Below are 9,846 nucleotides of genomic sequence, written 5' to 3' on the forward strand. Positions count from 1 at the left end.
CTTCATCTCTTCTCCTCTTCAACCTTGCCTTCAGTGTCAAGGCTCAGCAGCCTTATAAAGCTTGAGTTTTAATGTCAGCTTCAAATATCCTGTCTTTCTCTTTTCAGATGTCTCATTTCTGTCTTACCTCTCCCCCCTCCGCCTTTTCTCCTTCTGTACATCTCTTTACTGTTTCTTCATTTTGCTCTCTTACTCCACCTTTGTCCACTTTGTCATCACACCTTGCTTTTTTTGTCTTTACATGCTTTTAGCTCCCTCTTTCTCATCTCTCCCACCCTGGCAGTTTCTCTAACTCTTCCTCCCTCCATCACCTTCTCTCAGCAGTGCACAACTGTTAGACATGGCAGTGAATCGTATCGCACTGACCCAGTCAGAATTCAGTATTAGAGGGCATCTCTGCAAAGCTATTGTCGGCTATTGTTATGCAGCTACTTGAGAGCAGAAACCAAGGAGAGACAGACAGACAGACAAGAGGCAACAGAGACCCAACTTCTCACTGTTCACTGATTCTCTCTGCTAAGAATTCCTGATTAGTTGGGGTGCTCTTGTTGTTTTTAACAGGACAGTCAAATGTGAACCCGCAAATTATGACATAACAATGTGTCATAGTACACCTTCCCTCATTTCCTCCTTCCTCCTTCCTTCATTTTCACTTCCACTGGTTGAAGAGAGGGCTATACTTAATTTTTTCAAATTATTCCTTTTGGGGAAGGATCCAGTGGGCTTCAGCAGGCAAGCTGTTGATGTTAACACTGCCAGAAACTGTTTTTCAGTCTCTGCTGCTGAGTTTGGTGTGTAGTAATAAATGATGTACTATATCTTAAATGAAATACTTTCTTTGAAATGTATGGATTCTACTACATCCTCTGCTGCTATTGCTCTTTTTAACTACTACTACCTGTCAATTACTAATGCTTCTAATAATATTAATAATACTAATAATAGTAATACTACCATTGAAAACATGGGGGAAACACATGGGGAAAACACTATAAATAATAATAATAAAATAATAACACAGTTAGCCCAGTTAGCTAAGTTAGCGTTCCTATTAGCTTAGAGTCTGGAAAGGGAACCAGAACTGGAGCCAGGCGAGCGGGCAAAGGAACTGGGCACAGCAGAAGGAAGATAAGTATATTTCCTTTCTTGACATTTTAATTTGTTTATTTTTGGACTCGCACACATCTCTCAGCTGGGAGGGGGAGGCCTGAGCTGTTGCAACAGACTATAGCCGTTTGAGGTGCAAACTGTTATTACAGTTTTTCTCACTCCCTTTGGTGCATTTCTCGAATCATTCTTAACATTTGCAAAACAGTAAGTGCATTTCTCGAAACATGTCGAAAAAACAGCACAACACAGTGGATTACCTGCAAAAGCCAATAGTCTATCTCTCAAAATAAATATTTAGGTCATTGAACATGTCAGTGCCATCAGAATGACAAGTCCTTGTGTCATTGTTTATGAACAAGATAGTCAAAATGTTATCAATAAGGCTGATGTAAACTATGGCTAAAATTTTGATGACAATGATTGAAAATGCACATTTTTCAATCAGTCATATCATTTTCAACAGTTTAAAGTTAGGCATTGCAAGAGATTGAACGGGATTCACAGTTACGTTTTTACTGTTCGTACTGTAATTTTAAAAAAAATGTGATGCAGAAAAGAAAAAGAAAGGACTGTTTTACAGCACTGCATAGCACAACTGAAGAAATTACAAAATTAGAAATGTCTCTATCTATATCTGTGAATGTGAAGAACGATCATGAAGTTTGTCTTTATTTAACTTTGATTTTGACAACGTGTTCAGCCATTTTGCACGTAGTGACTTATGCAATGAACTTGTGCCTTGATATTTTGGGGGGTAAGACTATTCAACAGAGTACCGGTATAATTCATTGTGATCAACGTGACATAAGCAATTGATAATGTAGGAAACAGCAGATAGTTGTACATAAGCATTTGCTTCAATGTGTCAAAGCATTTGCAATTTGTTCAGAACAATGAGAAATTGCTTTAATGATGTGCACAAGTGACGAGATGATGTGGAGGTTGAACAAGTAGTTTTGAGAATTTCAGTTCTGATCTGATCTGAGAAATGTACTAAAGCAAACTGTAAGAGACAGTCCGTGCCAGGCCTAGCTCATTAGCATCTTAACTTCAGTAGATATCTCTGCAATACTTTTTTAATATATATAATAATATTTTTTAATTGTTTTAAACTAATATTCTTGCATTTCTTACACATTGTACCCTTTAATTGAACTTCTGACATGTAACATTGTATAGTGTCAGACAGAAAGTAAGGGGAACACTGAGATATGTGGCTATAAAAACTACTACTACTACCATCTCATATTCATACTACTTTTATTGAAACTACCACTACTGCGGTTACTTCTGCTTCTGCTTTTACTACAGCTACATCCATTATTGCCACTACACTTACAAGTACTTCTGAATCTCCTGCCACCACTAATAATATTGCTTCTGCTACTGTCAATGCTAAAGCTGCTACAATAGCATCTGCTACAGTACCTCTACCCCTACTGCTACTCCTTGTAGAGTTTATACTACTGCTACAGTATTTAGATCCCTTGTTTAAGTAAAAATAGCCGTACCACAATGTGAAATTATCCGCTATGGGGATAAGTCTTGTCAGAAGGCTATAAAGCAGTATTTGTACACCAACACCTGCACCTCCAGTCACCAGTCTGTCAGGCTCCTGAAGTTTGTGGACGACACCACCCTCATTGGGCTCATCTTTGGTGGGGATGAGTCTGCCTACAGGTGGGAGATCGACTATCTGGTGGATATGGTCGTGGACTTCAGGAAGAGCCCGGCCCCACCCTCCCCCATCATCCTGAGTGACTCCCCAGTCGCCACTGTGGACTCCTTCCGCTTCCTGGGTACCATCATCTCCCAGGACATCAAGTGGGAGCTGAACATCAGCTCCCTCACCAAGAAGGCCCAGCAGAGGATGTACTTCCTGCAGCAACTGAAGAAGTTCAGCCTGCCAAAGACAGAGTCCATCCTCACCTCCTCCATCACCATCTGGTACGCTGCTGCCACTGCCAGGGACAAGGCCTCCAGGACTCTGAGGCGAGCAGGAAAGATTGCAGCTGACCCCTCCCATCCCGGCCACAAACTGTTTCAGACTCTTCCCTCTGGCAGGAGGCTGCGGTCCATCACGACCAAAACCTCTCGCCACAACAGTTTCTACCCGTCTGCAGCTTCATGTCATATCATGCACGAACCTGGCACATTGCACATATTTGTTGTTGTACATTTTTATTGTTCCATTGTTATTTTTATTTTTATTATTATTTTTATTTTTTTATATTGTCAGTAGTATTATTTTTCTCTATTCTTCTGTTATTCTTATATAACTTGCATTTGTTTATTAGTATCCATCTCCATCCATCTATGTCAGCTGTATGTCTGTCTGCGTGTAGCACCTTAACACCAAAGCAAATTCCTTGTATGTGTAAAACACTGCTTGGCAATAAAGCTCCTTCTGATTCTGATTCTTCTTTTGATTCAGATTCACTGTCCTCTCTGGTTGAAAGTTTCCAGCTCGTTGCACCACATCCAGTGTCACTGCACAAGTTGTGATGTCATGGTGTACTGACACACCCTGGTGTACACCTGTACATCACTGCAGCAAGGTGAGAGGTTTTATATCAATGAGGCTAGAATACATATACAAATAGCTCACAGTACGCAATACAGTTCAACAGCACCACAAACTGTAGCCTCCATACATTTGACTATACATTTGAATCAGCACCTCTCTAAAATAATTTTAACAAAATAAAAACATTCTAAACTTCGTGAAGGTAAGATTTATTGCAGGGCTGGGTGTACCATATAAACTGGCAAATGGGTGTATAAGCAGAATTAGTATTATTGTAGCTGGTCAAGGTAGAGCTAATTTAATTAATTTACATTCTTTTGGATAAAACAAAGATAATATTTTCTAAGCAGATCATATGTTTTGATGTAAAATGCAATGTAACTATAGCTGTCAGATTAATGTAGTGGAAGTATGAAATAGCATAAAATGTAAATGCTCAGGTTAAGCATGCCTACTGTTGTACTTCATTACTTGAATGAATGTACAGTACTTATATCTACTGCTACCACTAGTATTTCTGCTACTAAGTATCTGGCATAAATTAAAGGCAAAAGTTTCACATCCTATAAAGTATGCCGTGGATGTCATTTAGAATCATGAAGGTCCAAGTTCTTAAAAACTCACCCTCTCATCTTGACTTGCGACCTGTCACCACACCGCAGATGTTGGCTATAAATTTTGGAGTTTTTTTTTTTCTGTCCATAAGTCGGTCAGCGGTTTGCGTAGGTAGCAAGCAACTCCTGGGGACTGGCTTGATGGCAGGCGTCTCTGTCACACTGCCATGTCCTCATGAGTCAGGTCACTGCTAAAATCAGTGTAGGTCTGAGACCTTGATACTGCATCATCTCGTATATTGTAAATTCCATTTTATCATGGTTGACGTCTCAGTAGTCCCCTCACTTTAATCTGCATCCATAGTTATTTCAAAAGCATGACTAATCATGAGTTTTTTCACACTCTTTCTCTTTTAATTCATGATTTAAACAACAATGTCTTGTTTAATGTAGTTGTGGGGAAAGTAAGACTAATATGCTAATGCTGTTCCAATTATGAAACAACTATGAAAAAGTGTGAACACGGGACCAAACCATATTTATTTTTCATTTTGATGAGATTCTGTTTCATTAGACTGCTCTCAGATGAAGCCATGAAAGAATATTGAGTGCAGAAGTAACTCAGTATGAGTTAGTGAGGGTGAATAAAGGTTGAATAAAAAATAGTGAACTTTGATAAAGTTGGAAAGATTTTTGATTTGTGGGAAATGGAAAGACCTCGAGGCCAAACCTTGGTGTGTGTGTGCACATTTTTAACAGGTTTATATGAATCCACCAATTTAGACTAACAAATGGCGCCGAGATTGATCTGCACACAAACACACTTTGCAGGACACATACATTGTATTTAAACCCCCAGTACAAATGAGCCTGGTGGCACAATTTGGTTTGCACACTTTTGCACAATTTTATGAATGTCCCATGTAGTTTAAATTCTGTTCATATGAAATGCAATAGGAGTAAGAAACCAACAATAATAATGCTGATTGAGAAGGAATATTGATCTCTATGGAGAAGTTTAGAGTTTCAATCCCCAGGAATCCAAATTGAGGGCGGCGTGGTGATGCAGTGGTTAGCACTGTTGCCTCACAGCAAGAAGGTTGTGTGTTCAAACCCCAGTTGCCCTTCTATGTGGAGTTTGCATGTTCTCCCTGTGCTTGCGTGGGTTCTCTCCGGGTGCTCCGGCTTCCTCCAGACATGCGGACTAGGTTAATTAATTGATGGCTCTAAATTGTCCTTAGGTGTGAGTGGTTGTTTGTTTATGTGTGGCCCTGCGATGGACTGGCGACCTGGTGTACCCCGCCTTTTGATGTAAGCTGGCACTGGCTCCAGCCCCCTGCGACCCTGTACGCAGGACGACATTGGACGGATGGAATCAAAATTGGTCATTTAATAAATCTAATATAAGGCATATAAACATATGCATCTTTATTTGGGACTTTTCAATATTTCTTTAAAGAGCGATATTTTGATTTTTGGAGAAGTTTGATTTTGTTACTTTTGACACAGCAGGCTAGCTGTTTCCCCTCTGTTTTGAGTCTTTATTTGTACACACATTTTTGATGAACCATTGCAGTCACTGCTAACCACTTTGCAGAATACTACCTGGGACTGCTTCTCATTAAAAGCCACACTTTGTTACTCTTCAAATGAACAGTGGATAGTAAACAGAGATGCTGTAATCAAGGAGATTAAAATTTAAAACGGTGATGCTGGATTACATGCTGCATTTTTTTTCTGTGAATATATTGCACTTGCGACTATTTGAATCTAGTGCAGAAAAAATTGACCCTACCACCCCCAATTAGTGTGGTAATTACAGAAAGTAAAGACATTGAAGGTATTAATCCTAACCATATACCATTGAATTGATATTGCTAAAAAATGCTAACCATAATATCAAAAACAGAGTTTAATTTCATGAAAATATGAAGATTTAGGACTTTAAGCAGTTCAGACTGCTTCTTTTTCCAGATATTTAATACTATTGTTCCTAATTTTTGCATAGGGTGTGTGGGTGGTAGAAACCACAAAAATACCAAAGACACCAAAACATACAATAATATCAAGGTTATTATTTGAGCAGACAGCAAGATACTTGAAGTCTATATGAAGTATTTACTGTATCCATTTGATTTTTATTTAAGTTCATTATAATTGTTTTCACAGACATCTGACCACTCTGGCAGTCTCTCTGTGCCTCCTTAATAAAAAAAGTACAATATATGAAAAGGTGAGTAAAAGCTCTCAAGCAAATTTAGTGGTATGTTTTTGTGATTTTCCTTCACTTTGTAGTTATACATAAAGCTCTGTGAATCCAGCCTCATCAGTGAAAATAGCTCTGCACTTATGGTCTCCTTACAATATCTGGACAAGATCCTTGGCCTCTCTCTGCACCCCTGAATCCACACATACACACACACAAGGCGACACGCACATACCCAAGGACCATAAAGGCCATCGCACAGCACATCAGGGCCCCCTTCCCTCTCTCACATACAGTGACACCATCCACCATGATTCATCTCTCTGGCAGTGAGAAATGTACAGTAAAGGCGATTATTACCAGTGAAGGGCTCAGCTCCCCAGAAGATCTACTGCTTTCCCATTTGCCTGCAAAAGAAATGGGAAAATATCATTAATGTTTACAGCTGTGTGTGTGTGTGTGTGTGTGTGTGTGTGTGTGTGTTTTCTTGTTATATGCACTAGTAAGGCCTGAAGCCTGACCAGCATAGCTAAGGAGCTTCCGGCTTGCTGATGTCTAGAAATGTGCTGATTCATGGGATTTCGTGTGCACATGTTTCTGAATGCGTGCATTTGCAGTAAGTGTGTGTGTGTGTGTGTGTGTGTGTGTGTGTGTGGCCATGGTTGTGTCATCATGTGTACATTTATTTTTGCACATCAATAAACCCAGAAGCCAGCTGTTGTTGAAGCCAGTACAGTATAATGTACAGTGCTTATTTGTGGTTCACTCTTCTGTGTGTGTTGGCTTCACATATGTATTCTGACCAAAACAGGCCATTTAAAATAACTAATTATGCTACCCTGAACACTAACTGTGCTTAGTGATAGCGTAAATGTAATATTGTTCTGTAGGTCAGCCTTAATATTTCATAATGAGTGTTAGGGATCTCTATCAAGACTGCAGTCAGTCCACCAACTTCCCCAAATAAGCATTAAGATTTTGCAGATCAGTTGCTATGATTGCAGTTTGTGCGTGCAGGTGGTACAAGAGAGGATTTGTAGAGGCTTCTCATATGTTCTCTTTCTTAAGGCTTCATCCATAATAGGATTTGCATAGATTCTTAAAGATTAAATCAGTCGTAGGTGAGACACTAAAACCGATGCAAATCACCATCGCATTGACATCTTAATGAGGGATAGTGGAATTAATTTAACCTCCCTTTATTATTAGCAACTTGAATTTTGCTGTGAAAGGGTCCTTGTCTAATATATTTGCAATAAACATATAAAAGATAAAAAAATCAATTCAATAAGATAAATAAATATGACTATGCTTATAACCATGCTAGTGGTTTTGTGAGGCTGAACTTTGCTTATAATGCCAATCTTAACTTGTTGATGTTTAGCAGTAATGTTTACCATTTCCACCATATTATTGCATTGGCATGCTAACATTTTTTAATTGGCACAAAACTCAAGTACAGCTGAGGCTAATAGGGATGTCAGTAATGTATTTACTAATGCAGGGATAAGCTTAAGTATTGGGAAAATGTTTACCTGATGATTAAAGGAAAAGTCAGGCTTGTTTATTTCTTCACCTTTACCTGAGGAAGACTATATGTGTTTGAAGCATTATACAGTTGTGGTCAAAAGTTTACATACACTTGTAAAAAGCAACAACAAGAACAACAACAAAAACATGCATGTCATTGCAATTTGAGTTTCCATCTCACTCTTTTTTTTCTTTGATGGAATCAGCACAAACAGTACTTAAGTCATGAATTTTGGTTCTTTCATGAATCTATTATGGGTCTTCTAAAAATGTGACCAAATATACTGGGTTAAAAATATACATTCAGCAATGTTAATATTTGGTTAAATGTCCCTTGGCCATTTTCACCTCAATCCAGGTGTTTTTGGTAGCCATCCTTAACGTTCCGGCAAACTTCTGGTGGAATCCTGACCACTCCTTTAGACAGATGATAGGTGATCCTGTAGTGTGAGGTCTTTAAAGACATAATCTTAAGGTCGCCGACTGGATCGGAGGCACCCCGAGTTTGAATTATAAATGTCATTATATTTATGATTCAAAATCGGGGTGCCTCTAATCAGAAACCAACATGTTGTGTATTTGCTCGGGCTATAAAATGTATACAGTATGAGATCATCGGTTCATCCATAGTTTTATCCTTTTTTGTTTGTTTTTTTGTGCAGACACACAAGTGCAACTAGCCGATGGTGTGTTTGTTCACGTCTGAAGTCAGGTTTGATCATGCGAGTTTCTGTGAGATCCCAAGTCCACGGAACAGCCACTCTTCTTCTTTTTAGACATCTTTTAGTATAAACAGCAAATGTGTGTTTGTGACTTGTGACTGAATCGTCTGGTGTGTGGGTTCCTAAGTGTAAAATATTAAAAATTGGTTAATTCTGTCATTACATCCGTGGCATCCCGCTTTTTTAAAAACGGAGAGGTTGCTATGTGTGTTTTATGGATGTTCACCTGCATGGATGATTTTGCAGAAAAAAATATGACTGCTTACGTTATTAAACACACATGCAAGCACATACAATCCCACCAACAGAACTAAAAATACCTCCACAATCACAAGCCATGACATAACGTGTCCATATTTAATAACTTAAATGTCGTGCAGCATATTAACCTTACTTCTTTCCCCTAACCTTGTTATGCCGTTGTTTTATTGCCCCCTCAGCACCTTGACCGGCATAAGAGTAAAAAGTATGCCGTATAAAAATTGCTCCAAAAATTTACTGAAGCACATGTAATGGAGTAAATGTAACTTGTATTCCACCTCTGACCAAAGTGAAGTCAATCTTTCAGCCGCACTCTCAGATAAAGCAAAGGATGGATAGATATTTTTGAACATGGTATTTCAAAACAACATTTTCAAAAGAAAAGCTATTTAAAGTATTTAAGAAAAATGTGAAAATGTTTACTTGCTAAAACCATGTGTAAGTTTAAGGTGCACATAAAGCATTAGTTTTCAGTGACACACTGATCCTCCCTGAATCCCTCTGAGCTCTCTGTCATGTGGCTGTGATGTGTGTCTGACAGACAGTTAGACAGAGGCTGGCCAAAGAAAGCAGAGCTGGCCTTGGCTGTGCAGCGCAGACACACGGGTCAGACAAGGTTAGCAGAGATGATGGTGCACCTGGCTGCTGAAAGTCAAAGGTCAACCCTTTCATCTCTTTCTCTGCTTTCACAAGCCTCCAGAACTGCATAATAAAAGTTGGCTCTTATCTACCCAGTATCTGAAACTCACCTGCGCAGGTTTAACACCAAACTTTATTATGAAATCAAGACATATTCTAGCTGGAGTTTATTTATAAAGCACAATTTAATACAAATGCAGATCAAAGTGTATTAGAGGGAAATAAAACCACAAAGAAAAGGAGACAAAACACAGGAGGAAACAAATACTTTTTTTACATGAACAACAATGCTTACAG

At 38.8% G+C, this 9,846-nt stretch overlaps 1 protein-coding gene across 5 annotated transcripts in view; it reads left to right on the forward strand.

Annotated features, from left to right (window-relative positions):
- LOC123970341 (endonuclease V-like) overlaps window positions 1-9,846 on the forward strand; it is a 76,136-nt gene that overhangs the window by 56,354 nt on the left and 9,936 nt on the right. For 2 of the 5 annotated variants that reach the window (XR_006824939.1, XR_006824940.1), the window contains exon 9: window positions 3,545-3,668. The exons of 2 other annotated variants lie outside the window; for them this stretch is intronic. The gene's annotated coding sequence lies outside the window, so the exon portion shown is untranslated. Of the gene's footprint in view, window positions 1-3,544; window positions 3,669-6,360; window positions 6,425-9,846 lie in introns of all 5 variants that reach the window. One more of the 5 variants, XR_006824938.1, reaches the window with a different exon arrangement.

Source organism: Micropterus dolomieu, linkage group LG04 (genome assembly GCF_021292245.1).
Source record: "Micropterus dolomieu isolate WLL.071019.BEF.003 ecotype Adirondacks linkage group LG04, ASM2129224v1, whole genome shotgun sequence".
Classification (NCBI taxonomy): Eukaryota; Metazoa; Chordata; class Actinopteri; order Centrarchiformes; family Centrarchidae; genus Micropterus; species Micropterus dolomieu.